Genomic DNA, 17581 nt, shown 5'->3' on the forward strand with positions numbered 1-17581 from the left:
AAACCACTGATCAAGCCAACATGTACATTGACGCCATTCATTCTTGGAAAGAGTCAAGTAGAAGAAACTAGAGATGAGGACTTAGCAGAATGGATCTATAAAGATCCTATCACCACAAAAATCCCACAAGCTAAGCTTCCCGTAGATCAGTATGGCAAAGGCCTTCTCATTATGCAAAGAATGGGTTATGTGTTGGCATTATAACAGACAAGAACAAGGTTGGCATTCCAATTACAATGAGAGATTGTTGGCATTTCAATAAGGATATTGAGAAGGTTGTTGATGATTATGGATATAACTGATTAAAGATGTTTTACTATCTTGATATTATTATTTTGTCATTGATATCAAGAAATTGATTTTCTAATTCAGTATGATGTTGCCATATCTTAAGAAGTGTAATTTGATGAGTATAAAGATGTCGGTAAAAGACACAAAGAATATGATGAATAAGGGGATAAGTTATTCAATGGGCAACTATTACTGAGTCAGACAATGATGAGATCATGATGTTTAGATTGTTTTGATATCCTACATATGTCATTGTTTGAAAGGTTAATACTATACTATGTTACCGAGCAAAGAACCTAGTCGGTAAACCCTAAGGAACCTAGTCGATAAAACCCTAAGGTTATCGCTATCGGTTAATGAAGGCAAAATGTCTACCGAATGAAGCTTAGTATTCACCGAGTTGTTACCGAGTTACAACCAAGCTATAACATAATGCATTAAATGTTTACATGTGATATTTAATGAAGGAAGCTAATGAGTTGGAGCGGATTAAATGATTGGTAAGCTGTGTATGAAGATTGTTAAAGAATCTATGGTAAAGAAAGATTGGCAGGAAGATCTACAGCTCAGATTGAACCGCAATACCCTAACACAAGTTCCAAGGTGAAAATGCAAGTTCCAAGGCGGGGTAAAATGTTTTTAGATCGAAGGATACATTGAACTTGGACAAGAGTGAAGATTTGATGGCTATGATTGATCATGGAAAATGTGATCAAGGAGATTAAGCAGTTGGAAGATTGTTTATAAATAGGAAACTGTTGATAAATAATGTATATGGGCAAGTGTATGCATAGTGATGCTACATAGTGATTACCGATCATAGAAGCTTGAAGACCTGTTAGAATAACAGAGTATGGAAGCCTAGCAGATAGACAAGATTAGTTCTATGTCTAGATTGTATTGAACAAATAGGAATCTGCTTTAGCATTTTTAGATGTGAAGTTGCAGACATATTTTTATTGCTGTTATTTTGAGAAGTAGCACAAAATCTCTTAACCAAATGGACTTAATAGTCTTATTTGTAAAATCCTCTAGCAAGGTGACATTTTTATTGAGTGTTTGAAATCCTTTAACAAGGTCACTTCTAACAAGGTGAAGATCCTAACAGATCTGAGGGAAATCCCTTAACCGAGTCACATCTAGCAATGTGTTTGTAATCTTTAACAGGATTTGCTTTTAACCGAGCATACTCTAGAAGAGTATATTTCTTAGTGGGTCCGAAATCCCACAATGGTTTTTCCCTATTTGGGTTTCCACGTTAAATTTGGTGTTATGAGGTTTATATTGTTCATATGCTTTTGAGTTTGCATGTTTGACAGTTTTGGTTATATGACTGATATATATGTTATCGAGGTTGAATCTAATGTTTTTATGGATGATTAAGTTTGTATGATTCACCCCCCCCCCCCCCCTCTCATCTTGTTGGCTATTGGATCTGTACTTATATTAAGTATCAGAACTATCAATTGGTATCATAGCTTGGACTCCGGAAGGAAAGTTTAAAGGCACTTGAGTTAAAGATCCAAAGATGTATAAGAGGAATGCACTGAAGCTGAATAAGTCAAGTTTCTCTACATGGCAGAAAAGGATGAAACTGTATCTATCAAGAATTGGAGAATATGTTGTCTACTATTTGGAGAATGATTTTGTCACACCGAGCACCTACCCATTGACTATGGAAGAGATAAAGGCAAAGCAAGAACATATTCAAGCAATGATTGAAATAACATCTGCATTGACCGACTCAGAGTTTAATGATCTAGAAGGATGTATTGATGCAAAGGCAATGTGGACTAAGCTCATATCTGTATATGGAGGAGATGAACATGTTCAAAGAGCAAAAGTGGATAGTTTAAGAGGACAACTTGAATCTATGAGGATGAATAAAGATGAGAACATAATCCAGTACAGTACAAGACTAAAGGAGATTGTCAATCAAATCAAAGGAGTAGGTGGAACTATTGAAGAGAAATATATAACAAGTAAGTTGTTAAGAACCCTTCTACCAGCCTATGCAATCTGAGTCTCTGCAATCAATGAATTGAGGTCTGTACCCAATATGCCAGTTTCTTTAGATGCTACTATTGGTAAACTACATGCATTTGAGTTAAGTAACTTTGATAACAGTGGGTCATCGGTAAATAAAGTTGAATCTACATTCAGTTCTTTTCATATTGATGAAATTGATGATTACAATGATAGAAAGTATAAGTACTCTGAAGGGAATCACAGTGGAGCAAGTGAAAGATTTCTCAAAAACATGGAGGAGGTACACAAACTGTATGAGGAAATCAGAAAGCAAGAAGAGTTTGAAGCACTATTAGCCAGAAGGCTACCGAGAGGAAAAGGTAAGTATAAAGGAAAGCTACCTTTAAAATGTTTCAATTGTGATAAGATAGGACATATGGCTTCTAACTGTCCCGACAAAGAATCTAGTGAAAAGAGAGATCACCGAGATGACAAATAGAAAGATAATCATTATAGAGGACACTGAGACTTCAAGAGAAGAGATAAAAAGACATGCCTAATAGCTGATGAGGAATCTAATGATGATAAATTAGATGAAACTGATACAGAGGAAGTTGTTTATGTGGCTATCAAAGATGAATCGGATGAAGAAAGGTATGAAGAAAAAGCTTTAATATCTCATATAAATACTGTAGTCACATAAATCTGTCCATTTAATTAAATGAATATTTAATATTTATTTGATTATTTAACCATCAATTAATAATTAATTAAATTAATATTTAATTAATTCATCTTAACCCTCTTCTCCTATTAATTAAATAAATTATTCAATTTATTTGATTTAATTCACTTAACCAAATTCAGACCATTAATTAAATAAATAAATCATATTTGTTTAATTAAATCTTCTCTCACATTTAAATAAATTAATATTTATTTAAATCCCCCAAAATCCCACCTCTCACATTTAAATAAATTAATATTTATTTAAATCCCCCAAAATCCCACCTCTCACATTTAAATAAATAAATCATTTATTTAAATCACCTTTATCCTCCACCCACTTGTATTTTCCTACAAAAGCAAGTTGCACAATTATTTTAAATAAATAATTTATTTAAATCACCTTTATCCTCCACCCACTTGTATTTTCCTACAAAAGCAAGTTGCACAATTATTTTAAATAAATAATTTATTTAAATCACCTTTATCCTCCACCCACTTGTATTTTCCTACAAAAGCAACTTGCACAACTATTTTAAATGAATTATTTATTTAAAATCCTATTTATCCTCACCCACTTGAAACCTTTAATGGTTTCCCTTAAAGTAGTCAAACTTGATGGCTTTAAAGTCTTCAAACTTGATGGCTTCCTTCTATAATCTTCTTAAGACTTTAATGGTTTTCCTTAAAGTCTTCAAGCCTTTAATGGTTTCCCTCAAAGTCTTCAAGCATTTTAAATGCTTTATCTTCTTTTTCTCATTTAAATAAATTAATATTTATTTAAATATTTATCCAAATTCAACTTACACCATTTAATTGAAATAAATGATTTTATTTTAATTGAAAATACCAAAATTTCTCCCACTTGCATTTTCCTACAAAATCCACTTGTATGCCTAAACCCCTTCTAGATTCTTCTAAACTCTTCCTAATTAGCCTAATCCATCCCCTAAATATTGTCACATTCCTAAGCAAATTGGAGTCACTTCTCAAAGACTCCAAAGTCTTTGAAAAGCAATTAATGCTTTGTGTGTTCAACAAATTAACCCTCAAAGTCTTGGATAACCTTTGAAAGCTTTCAACCTTCAACCACTTAATCCCCAAAAGTCTCCAATAACCATTAATGGTTAATTCAACCCTCCCACATGGTTAAAACATTTGTTTTGACTCAACCTCTACCCAACCCAAAGGTCTCATCAGGCCATTAATGCTTTGACCATGATTATCTCTTAAACATTTGCACAAAGGTTTATCCTTGGATTAACTCTTAATTCAATGGGTAATCTTAATTTAGACTTGACCCTTACCTTCTAGATAACCATGAGGTCTTCTCAGGCCTTTAATGCCTCCAACTTCTTCTCTCAACCCAATCCTATGTTGACACTCGTCACCATTTCATTGGTGCAAATTGTGCACATGGATCCCCAACTTTCAAACTTGGCCCTTGATTAAACCATTCAATCTTAACCCTTCATTTCCCCATTTCTTCTATAAATAGAACCCTTCTCCTCAAGCAAAAGGAGAAGCATTTTAGAGTGTTGTTGTTATACTGGCATTAGCATAGAGCTTTTTCATAGCATCATTATCTACACTTGCATAGCATTTGCTTATCATATTCAACCATCTTGAATCTCCATATGGCATCCATGGCTAGTGCTAAAAGCTGAGAGCTACACTCATTTGGGACTTGGAGAGGAGAGAAACAAGGGAGAAGCATCAAAAGGCATCATGGAAGCATCTTAGGGAGGCTCTTCTCCTTTCTTTTATTTTGTTAAACTTCTTTCATGCTTTTTGAAATCTCTCTTGATATGTTTGGAATGGTTTTTAGTTCTTTGTTTTATTTTTATGGTTGAAACTAACTTATTAACATTGAACTTTGTTGTTGCCTTGTCCCCATTTCCATGACATCATTTGGTGAACCCGACGTGAATCAAAGAGCAATCATTTTGAAGACTACTAACTTTTGAATGTTTTAATTGACACACAGGTCATTCTCTTGCATTTTTCTTCTCAATTTAGCACCTTCGCAAATTGATACTTTAACGCTATTGTCTATAATGTTGCTCTTTCATGTTAAATAGCACTTCTGTTTTCACACAGAGTAGAGCTATTGTAACAAAGAGTTGTAAGAAAATTCCTTGTAACCGAAAACCAAAAATTTTAGGCTTGTAGAAGCCCACCAAAACATGCAGATTTTTCTAACTAATTATCTTTTGTGCAGGTTTTAACTAACCCCTACAATAGCATTATTTTTAGCAATTTTAGCTTAGGAAATAAATTTGTTCATATTGCTAACTTTGTCTTTCAAGTTAGGATAAAATAAATTCATTTTCCTTTTGGGTTAAAATCAACTACACTTTCATTTGGAGTTTTAAAAAGAACCATATCTTTCGTTTGGAGCTCTAAAAAAGAATCACACTTGTTCAAAGTTAAAAAGAATCACAAAAACAAACACGCAAATTTTTTTTGTTGCAAAGTTAGGAACAAATTCTTTTGGTGCTTAAAATCAACAAGGCAAATTTTATTTCTTGCATCAAGATAAAACTCACAATCCACACTTCCATTTTTGGTGCAAATAAAATTCACAATCAACTTATCTCATTTTTAAAGCAATTTTACTTCATGCAAATGTGTTTTTCATTAAGTTGACCAGGATTTTCAAATTCTAGTTTACTCCAACAATTGCCTTTGAAAATTAAAAAGAACACCATGATTGTTGGAGCAACATCTCCAAATAGATAGAAAATCATTGCGATGACAAATTAAAAGGAACAAGTGAATTTTGTGTTTGGCACACTTGTGCAAAAGAGTTGGTCGAGTGGTCCTACCTCTAACACACACTATCCTCTCCCTTGGCTCTCGTGGCCCTAGGTGCAAGAGAAAAGTGTTAGTAACGCTCAAATTTTATCTTTTTAAGAGAGGTCTGCCAAGGGATCGATACTCTTGGGAACGACCTCGAGCGATAAATCCTTCGAGCCGCTATAGAAATCAGGTGAGAGCGAAAGCTGTAGCCTTGGGTATAGCTGTTCCTACAGTGTAACTGGCCGAAAGGACAAATGGGCCCCACCACTAGTTACAAGGCTCTTAAGTGAGTCACTGCAGAATGAACTTATGTCCAAAAACATCGAACATGACTAAACACCTTTAAGTAGTAGCCCACCTGTTCTATTGATTGAGGATATTTGAGGTATAATTTAGTGCAAGAGCATAGATGGTTTTGCTCCCAAGATACTCACCATACATATTTCCTTGAGTAGAAACATAGCTTTTTGAAAAGTCACTTGTGGCTTGATAAAAGTGGTGACTCCCCCATCATAGGGATCATCTATTTGTTATGCTCGTGCAAGACTTAGTATATCACATCCTTACCTGCCACGGCGGGATTCATAAGGTATGTAGTACCAAAGTCGAAGAAATATCAAGATGTGGGCTAAATTTATCACAACTGGCCATTTGACCTTAGGGATAAAAAGTGTTTGAAGTGTGTTCGTTTTACAGACCTAGTGCGAATTGAGCCGACTTCAGGCTTTGGAAATACACCTTAAAATACATCTAAAGGAAGGGTTAAAAACAAGTCCAAGAATTGGGTTGATCTAGACCCATACTCATTTGTGCCTTTGAGGCAACATTCTTGTGTTTGTGTGCTTGCTTTGTTTCCTTGTCAAAGAAAAATCAGAAAATCAATCCCAAAAACACAGTATTCATCTAACATTTCTCAAAAACAAACAAAAATACCAAAAACAAAGTACAAACAACAAAGAGACAAAATTTATGACCATTCTTCACATCTTGCGAAAGAAGAAGTGTCATCAGAATATTACCTTGAAAAGAAGACCATTAAGCTCAAAGGCTTTGATCAAAAGGAGGAAATTCTTCTATCTCAATAGACAAATCTTTGTCTCACATAGAGTCTTTCTACATTGCATGCGTCTCTATCTTCAAGGTAAAACAAACGAGTTTGATTCCGAATCATTGAACCACAGAGCTTTTATGCAATATAGAGCTCTGAGTTATCACAAAAATCAAGGAGGAAAGATTAATCCCAACTTCTTCCCAAACATCTTTATCACCTACAACACAGCTCGAGAAATGCCACCAACTCCTGAAAGGGAAGAAGTAGAGTTTGTTCCATTTGTAACACAAAGTTTTTATTGAAGTTGAAAACAAAACATCCATCATCTCATTCATACATCATTATTCCATCATCAATTCATCCCAAAACTCTCAAAACATTAAGAGGTTCTTGTCCCAAGTTCTCTTTTAGATATTGCTTGAATCAAACACATCACATCACTTTTTAGACTGTTTCTACATCTAGGATAAGCTCATCCTAAGAGACACATCTACGCAGGTTAAAACTAGTTCATGAGTGAATCCTCTCATTGCTAGGTAGTCTAAATCTGTAACACATCTCAGATTTCTCTACACCTTATCACATCCAAAATCTATCAAAACAAGCAAGCAATTCAAAGAAGGAATTTCGGTTACATCTATCTCAAAGTGCTAGAGATCTACATACAAACACAAATCACCAACCATCAATCTTTCATTTCATCAACAACTCATCATCATCTTCAATCAACTTCAAAACCAAACTTGTAAACAAAATGGCTCAAACCCGATCCCGATCAAGGCAACGAGAAATAGAAATTGAGGAAGAAGAGGACAACCTCAATGAATTTCAAGAAGCACTTGGAGAAAATGTGAATGACAAAAACCCAAGTACTCCCACTCCTACAACAATAGAGAGGGCCCAACATAACCCTCTCTTTAACAGACAGTTTGACGAAATACTCAGGAGTAATGCGGATGCTCACTTCTTAAAACTCGCTCAAGAAGGAGCCAAAGTCCCCTCTGACTTTGATCTTGCCCAATTAAGACATGCATCAGAAAGACAAAGTCGCCATGAGGAGGAAAGAGGTAGAGATCACATCAGATATAACATTCCTCGAGGTAACCCACCACCTCCTCCTCCAAATGAAATGGAGATGTTGCGGCAACAAGTCGAGAATCTCGCCCAACAACTTCATAGTGGTGTTAAGACCAATCAATTCTCACTTAACGACATCTGTCCCTATCCGTTTGATAGGAATCTTTATATGCCACCCTTTCCACGTGGGTTTGAAACACCCAAATTTGAAAAATATAGAGGAAAGGGGGATCCCCATGATCATGTCCGAGAATTTCATTCCGCTTGTCTTGAAGTGGCTTATGAGGACACATACCTAATGAGCCTTTTTCCCCAAAGCTTGGGAGGAACCACCACATCATGGTTTTCCCGACTACCAGGTGGCATTAGAACATTTGAGGAACTCATCCAGAAGTTCCTATCTCATTACTCTCATAACATTGAACGCGACATCACCATGGCTGATCTATGCAACACCAAACAAAAACCAGGTGAATTATTCTCAATATTCCTGCAACGATGGCGCCAAATGTCTAGCAGACGTTCTCTTCAGTTACCTGAACAAGAACTAGTGGAAATTTTCATTTCCAACTTAAACGAAGAAATGGAATTTCACCTGGATGTCAAAGACACAGACTCCTTTAACGATATGATCACCAAGGGTATAAAATGTGAAAGGGCACTCATCAAGAAAGGACTCATCAAAATCTTTAATGAACCAAAAGATGGGCCTCGCCCGCGCTTCAATAGTGATAAACCAAACTTCTGGAACAAGAATAAAAATATCGTCAACGATGGGGTTGTGGATGCTCGAACTATCCAAAATGCACAACCTGTGGTTCGGTTTGCAGGACAAAATCCTCCACCTCAGAATAACACAAATGTTCCTTCCAATCAAGGTTGCATCACATCCCATGATGAACCAAGACCTCGTCAGCAAAAACAAAAATGAACATACACTCCCTTAGGGGAACCCATTGAAACAGTGTTGCGACAACTCCTTTCTCAGAATTTGGTCACTCTACCTAAACTATCCAACTATGAGCCTCAGGTCAAACCAGCATGGTGGAGAGATACTGAACACTGTGAATTTCATCAAGGAAGAGGACACAAGACAAGTAATTGTCACCGATTGAAAGATCTCATTCAGGATCTTATTGATCGAGGAGAAATTGAGATTGAAGGACATGACCCAAAAACAACCAATAATGATCATCTGATGTTCAAAAATCCACTTCCATCACAAGATCAAAGGGGTCCTTCCACTTCCAGGCGAGGCACTGATACCACTGATTATACGCAGGCTGCGTATAACTACACTGTAAATCATCTGTATGATGCCAGTGAACAAATTGCAACTATAACCTTCAAAAATCCCACCTCAAATTGCAATGTTGTTACGTGTCGTGGCAAAGTTACCATCAAGGCAGCTCCACAAGGCACCACCTCCATCCCAAAGCAGTACAATCTTGTGGAACAATTAGATAAAACCCCTGCACTTATATCCATTTTGGAGCTTTTGCGTTTGTCACCCTCTCATAAAACAATCTTGGATCAAGCACTCCAAGAGGCGTCAGTCCCTGCAAACCTGAATATGGACCAATTTCAAGCCATGGTTGGAAATCTAAAGTCATCACCTTGTCTCACTTTTTATGAAAGTGACAACTCTTCCTTCCAACAACCTCATAACGCTTCGCTACACATTGAAGGCTTTGTCAACCAACACAAGATCAAGCGAGTCTTGATTGATAATGGAGCAGGCCTAAACATTTGTACACTACAGTTGGTCACAGCATTGGGATATGCAATAGAATCAGTGGATCCTCGCAAGAAGATCACCATCAAGGCCTATGATGATGCAGAGCGTTCATCCAAAGGAGCTGTGGTACTATCAATCCGAGTAGGCCCCATGGTAAAGCACATCATTTGTCAGGTTCTGGACCTTCCTCTGCCATATAATCTATTATTAGGAAGACCTTGGATACATGCCATGCAAGCCGTTCCATCTACCTACCATCAATGTATCAAGTTCCCACATAATGGTGCAAAGATCACAATCCTGGGTGATGCAAATCCCTTTGCATTTTGCCATAATATCAGCCATCAACCAGAAATTACTGTTCCTAATAATATGGAAGCCATTATCTCTACATCATATGTAAGTCCCACCTCTCTTGCCAGTTTGAACACCCCTATACCCAAGCAAGAAAAGCTTAAAATGAAAGTCGCAGAGGAAGGTCCCGGGGAATATAACTTAAGTCAACTCTTTTGTGTGGGACAAATGCCCACTTCTCCTAAAACACATGGTAAACCACAGCAGTTACTCCAGCAACGACTAATCACGCCAGCATGTGCTTGGACGCCTTTCGTCCTTGGAAGGAGTCAAGAGGAAGAAACACAAGATGAGGACCTAGCGGACTGGATCTATAAAGATCCCATCACCACTGACATACCGCGAGTTACACTTCATACAGAACAGTATGGCAAAGGCCTCCTCATTATGCAAAGAATGGGATATGATGGTCAAAGTGCTTTGGGATACTACAAACAAGGACGACATGAACCGCTGCTGCCAGAGTTCAAGCCCAAAGGTAATACAGGCCTAGGCTTTGAAAAAGAGATCCTTCCTAAACTCAGATTTAAAGGAAAACCTAGCAAACCATTTTGCCCACCTACTGTAAAGAGGACACCTTTCATAATCAAAGCACCATCAAACAATATTGTCACTGCCCCATCGAGGCTCACAAACCCACCGCAACCGTCATCAGTGCCAAAAATCCCACCAATCAAACTAGTAATCCCATCCACAGCAGTCATCACATCAATAAAACCATTCATAGCAGCAACTATATTGGAACCCGTAGCAGCATCTATGGCACCAACCATTCCAATAGAAGCCACTAAATCAACCCTATCGATACTTCCAGTGACAAAACCTTTAAACCCCATCACAGTTCCTGCAGCACCGATCACCTCAAAGGTACATAAACCAATCACACCTGCAGTATTCAACTCCAGCGACATCCCAGTATGGTATAGCAATCGGATGCTGGAAAGTGATTCAGAGACCAACTCACATGAGTGGGAATTTGATTCTGTACAGCTTAACACTTCAGATGAGGAAGACACGTCACCACCTCCGCCACGCAAAGACATTCCTATTTACGGAGAAGCACAGATAAAGACCACTTGGGTACCTGAGCTGGAAACATCTTCCACAGACCCTACGTCTCATCCTACGTCGGATTCTGATAGGGAGAGTACCATCAACGACCTTCACCACACTGTCTTAACCCTCACTGATACATCTCCCGCACTTAACTTAATCGATGAAGTAATGCCCATTATCCACCCTGAACTCATCGAATGGAACCAACCAAATCCCCCATGTCTTGACCTCTTCCAAAACGATGAGGCTATCATTGACTTTTTGGAATTAAGGGATAATCTACCAAGCGGGGATCACAAAGCTGGATTCGCCATTGAACTTAATAGCGCAGCATACTTCGGGGCGGATGCCAAACCCTTCAGCTGCAAAAATATAACATTAAAACATGGATCTTCCAGTGAAAACCACACTGTGGCACTGTTTGATCCAACAAAAGTAAAAAGAAAGAGCATATCCAACGGTGAAAACCTCTCTGAGGCACTTGAGGATGAAGGGTTTGACATTCTCCCTGCTAGTACACAACAGGAACGATCGACGATTCTCATTGAGGAGACTAAAGAATACAATGTGGGGACTCCTGAAAACCCTCATATCATACATCTGGCATCTCTTCTCACTCCAGAGGAACAACCTCAATTTATAGAGTTCTTCCAACAGCGCCAGATCAACTTTGCATGGTCATATGCAGACATGCCTGGGCTTGATCTTGATTTAGTCATGCATCATCTCACAGTAGCAAAAGGAGCCAAACCTATCAAGCAGAAGCTTCGTAAGATGCATCCTCAGATTGTCGTGCTAGTCAAAACAGAACTCAAGAAACTCCTGGATGTTGGTTTCATTAGACCAATTGATTATGCAGAATGGATCTCCAACATTGTACCAGTTGGCAAACCAAAAGGGGGCATCCGCATTTGTACAGACTTCAGAGATCTGAATAAGGCATGTCCTAAGGATGACTTCCCTCTACCAAATATCGACATCATAGTAGATTTGACAGCAGGACATGCCATGCTTTCACTCATGGATGGCTTTTCGGGATACAATCAAATAAAGATCGCACCAGAGGACCAACATAAGACAACCTTCACATGTCCATGGGGCACATACTGCTGGAATGTAATGCCTTTTGGTCTAAAGAATGCAGGAGCGACCTATCAAAGAGCAATGACCACCATCTTCCATGACATGATGCATACTATAATGGAAGATTATGTGGATGATTTACTAGCAAAATCACTTACTAGAGAAGGACATCTTCACATCTTAGATAAAATCTTTGATAGACTGGAACAATACCATGTTCGACTCAACCCAAAGAAATGTGTCTTCGGAGTGACCTCCGGGAAGCTTCTAGGATACATTGTCTCAAGCAAAGGCATTGAGGTCGATCCAGCAAAGGTTAAAGCAATCATGGACATGCCACCTCCAAAGAATATCAGTCAGCTAAGAAAACTACAAGGACGGCTTCAATCTATCCGCCGATTCATTGCACAATTGGCTGATAAGTGTCACCCATTCACACACCTGCTACACAAGAACATCCGCTTTCAGTGGGATGACAGATGCCAGCAAGCATTTCAGGCGCTTAAAGACTATCTCATGAATCCACCATTGCTGATGCCACCAGATCCAAGTAGACCATTATTGCTCTATATCTCAGCAACAAGTACAGCATTGGGTGTACTACTAGCACAACATAATGCAGAAGGAAAAGAGTGTGCTATTTACTACATCTCTCGCACACTAGTGGGCTATGAACTCAATTACACACCTATTGAGCGAGCTTGCCTAGCAGTAATCTTGGCAGCCACTAAACTGAGGCACTATCTGTTAACACACAAGGTGCAACTCATTGCAAAGATTGATCCACTCAAGTATTTACTTAGCAAAGCAGCATTGACAGGTCGCTTAGCCAAATGGGTGATGATTCTAAGTGAATTTGATATTGAGTATGTGGACCGTAAAGCTATCAAAGGTCAGGTTATTGCAGATCAGTTGGCTGATGCACCTCTCATAGGCGATCATCCTCTCATTTCCAATTTTCCAGATGAAGAGATATTCATGATCACAGAAGTACAACCATGGAAACTATATTTTGATGGTTCATACACTAGGCACGGCTCGGGGGCAGGCATTCTGTTTATCACACCTCAAGGTGATAGCATCCCGAAGTCTTACAGGCTCACATTTCCATGCACAAACAACATAGCAGAGTATGAGGCCTTGATCACAGGACTCAGATTAGCCATACAATGGAAATTAAAAGAATTGCAAGTATATGGCGATTCCCAACCAGTCATTCGACAAGCAACAGATGAATATCAGACCAAAGATGATAAACTCATGCCATACAAGCAAATGGTGGACAATCTAAAGACATCATTTACTACTATCACTTTTGAGCAGATACCAAGAGATCAGAATCGAGCTGCTGACGCTATGGCTACCATCGCATCTCTACTAGATCTTCCACAGAATTCAACACGCTACGAGTTCTTGGTAGAACAACTTTGGATCCCCGCTTATGATATCCCCGAATCTGAAATGATATGTTGCCTTGTTGGTTCTGAATCCCCATGGTATGGTGAGTTCTACACCTATCTCCGTGATCACACCCTTCCTCCTAACCAATCAAATAACCAACGAAAACCCTTCATTCGCCAAACTGCTCGATATACCATTATTGCCGAAACCCTATACCGACGCGGTCTTGATGGTACTCTCCTTCGATGTCTGGAACATGGTGAGATAACAAAGGCTTTGGAAGAGGTACATGAAGGAATTTGCGGGACTCACTCAAGTGGTCCATCACTAGCCAAGAAGATCATGCGAGCTGGATACTATTGGCCATCTATGGAAAAGGATTCCTACTACTTTGTCAGGAAGTGCAAAAAATGTCAAGTTCATGGCGACCTAATACATGCACCAGCTCAAGAACTGCAACCAATCACAACACCATGGCCTTTTTGTCAATGGGGTCTTGATCTTGTGGGTAAAATCCATCCATCTTCATCCAATGGCCATAAATTCATTATTACCGCCACCGAATATTTCACCAAGTGGATCGAAGCTGTTCCACTTACCCAAGTCACCGGCAAGCAAATCGCCTCATTCATCCTCAACTACATCATCTGCCGGTATGGTGTACCCATGTCCATCATCACAGATAACAGTCTTCCTTTCAAAAATCAGGATGTCCGTGAGCTTTGTGAGAAATTTCATATCCAACACCGCTTTTCCACTCCCTATTACCCACAAGGCAATGGTCAGGCCGAAGCATCCAATAAAAACATATTGAGGATCCTAAAGAAGACAGTCAATGATGTCGGCCGTGATTGGCATGTTCAATTGAATCCAGCGCTATGGGCATATCGACCTAGCATTCGAACCCCTACAGGTGCAACTCCTTATTCATTGGTCTATGGTGCTGAAGCTATCTTACCTATTGAGGTCGAGATACCATCCTTACGAGTTTCATTGCACAATCTCATCGATGATGAAGCATACAGAGTATCCCGTCTTCAAGACTTAGAGTTACTAGATGAGAAGCGACAAGCTGCATACAATCACCTCAAAGCCTATCAGCAGCGCATGAGTAGAAGCTACAATCACCGAGTTAGATCTCGTACATTTGAGGTAGGTGATCTTGTTCTTCGAGAAAATCCTCGCAACCAACCAAACAGAGAACATCAAGGCAAGTTTGAATCAAACTGGTTGGGCCCATATGTTGTCACTGCTGTATTCGGGTCCGGGGCATATCAGTTGGCTACATCAGACGGAGAACCGCTCGCAGATCCAATCAATAGCATGCACCTCAAACGGTTTTATACCTAAGGTGTACAAGGCATCAGGCTCCCTTGCATATCAGAAAATACCAAAAACATTCAGAAAAATGTCCTAAAGAAAATACCAAAAACATTCAGAAAAATGTCCTAAAGAAAATACAAAAACATTAAAAAAAGTAAAGAAAAATCATGCATCCAAACGGTGAACAACCACTCCAGTGGCACCTTGGGTAAGTACGAAGGCGAAAACCTGGCAAACAGGCGCCACTCGTAAAGGCAATGGCTCCAGTATCTTTCAGGCTCATTGCGATCACATTCATACATACACACATCCATCCATCTAACCATGGCTTGTTATTTGATCTGTCATCAAAGAAAGTACTTCATGCGTCTAGCATCCCGCTTTTTCATAAATCATGTCCAACTTGGGGGCAATGCCCTTACAATCTAGATGATGGAAGTGGATTCTACATTACTGGTGATTCATTGGCAAAAACATTCAAAAATGTCTCGCAAAATACAAAAACATTCAAAAATGTCTCGCAAAATACAAAAACATTCAAAAATATCTCGCAAAAATACCAAAAACATTCAAAACAATTCAAAATCCAAAAACATTGAAAAACCCATCGAAAATCACACAAAAACATGACAACACATTGTACATACTTATCCATACAGATACCAAAACAAGCATTGATAAAATACTCACACGATGACCATTTACCAATCGACCACACAATCCACATCAACAATCAAACTGTCTTCAACAAGGATGCATCCTTCCTTACCAAAACAAAGACAAGATGACATTTTCTTTGACAAGAAAATTATGTTAAGCTAACAAATACTTGGTTGATTTATGAGTACAATCATTTGTTTATCTGTATCGGGATCTTTCAGCATTGTTTTGTATCATTTGCGCATTACTTCCGATGAAGTTCTGGGGCATGTACTAATGGTGTCTACGTGGGAAGTTCACCAAGCTACGTGATCTTATGCCAAATGTAGTCATAGATCATTATGGCTTGCTGACTACAGCGTATACCTCGACCATATGATCATGAACCATTACCAAGGATCCTTATTCTTTATTCTTTATGTATATACTATTTGTTTGTAGGTACAATGCTCTTCCTTTGGTTCCTCCTACCTCGTCCAAATTGGATAAAGGTTTTATTTCTTAGTACGGTATGCACTTGTCTCAGGATATGATCAGCCTAAGATCAAGGAGGACGATCCAAGTCATGCATGAAAGGAGATAATCCTTGTCTGTTCCGCAAGCAATACTCAGGTCAACTTGATCCATTATATCAAGTTGCTTGTATTAACTTGCTATATAAAATCCATGTAAGAAATACTCAGGTCAACTTGATCCATTATATCAAGTTGCTTGTATTAACTTGCTATATAAAATCCATGTAAGAAATACTCTGGTCATCTTGAATCTTTATGTCAAGTTGCTTGTATTTTCTTACAACATTTTAAATCTCAATGATGAAAATAGAGCACTATGGATCGTCATTCCATCTCATTTGTATATATTGCATTTCGTTGCATTCCACCCATCCATACATTCATAATAGCTACATATCATGCATACGTAGTCATAATAATGCATACTCTATTTTACTCATCTTCTTCCATAGGACTCGATCCTAGTCCTCCATATCTTCTATCTAACATCAAATCCCCCCACCCTCCCTATCTTGATCATCAACATCATCCTAATCCCTTCATCGCTTCCCATCCTCACTCATCCACAAAATTAAGCCAGTTACTCTGTCTCCACAGATACATCGACTCCCACACACCTAGACTATCAACAGATACTCTGATCAAGTATCTTCGGGTCTCAACAGGTAATCGATCATGGTAATCCTAGACTACATCAGGCATTTATCATAATGACCTAGTCTCAACGGGGCTACTATGATTCCCCACAACCATCCATCACACGCACACACTATCAATTGATCAACCAATCAAACACAATCCAACGGATAATTACATCAATTGTCTACGTCTCAACGAGTATTTTGCTTCATATACCTTGACTTCATCGGGCAATTACATCAATTGTCTAAGTCACATCAGGTCACTTTGATTCACTTACTCAGACTTTATCATGTCCAAGCGACCAACTGACATCAACTGTCACGCTTTGACTTGACCGGGGCAATTCAACCGATTGCACCAGATTGTCCAACCAATTTTGATCAATTGTATAGCATCAATCAAAACCCCACGCTACATCTGCTATGTATCTCTTGCATGACCTCAGGGTACTCGCTGGCTTGTTGTTTCTTCATATTCACTCCATTTTCTCCCATTCTTTCATCATTAGTTCTAATTTCTTCTATTCTACATCCCCTCCACTTTTCATTCTTTTTCGAGAGATCGCCTGATTTTTCAAAAAAATAAATAAAATTGGTCCATCTCTCGAGGGGGCATACCACCCATTAAATTTACATTTTATGGGGCATTTCTTCACACCTATTTTTCTTTCTTTGAAACGACGCGATAAACTGCACCGTCTCAAAGAGGGGCAAATGTAGTCACATAAATCTGTCCATTTAATTAAATGAATATTTAATATTTATTTGATTATTTAACCATCAATTAATAATTAATTAAATTAATATTTAATTAATTCATCTTAACCCTCTTCTCCTATTAATTAAATAAATTATTCAATTTATTTGATTTAATTCACTTAACCAAATTCAGACC

Source organism: Cryptomeria japonica, chromosome 1 (assembly GCF_030272615.1).
Source record: "Cryptomeria japonica chromosome 1, Sugi_1.0, whole genome shotgun sequence".
Taxonomy (NCBI): domain Eukaryota; kingdom Viridiplantae; phylum Streptophyta; class Pinopsida; order Cupressales; family Cupressaceae; genus Cryptomeria; species Cryptomeria japonica.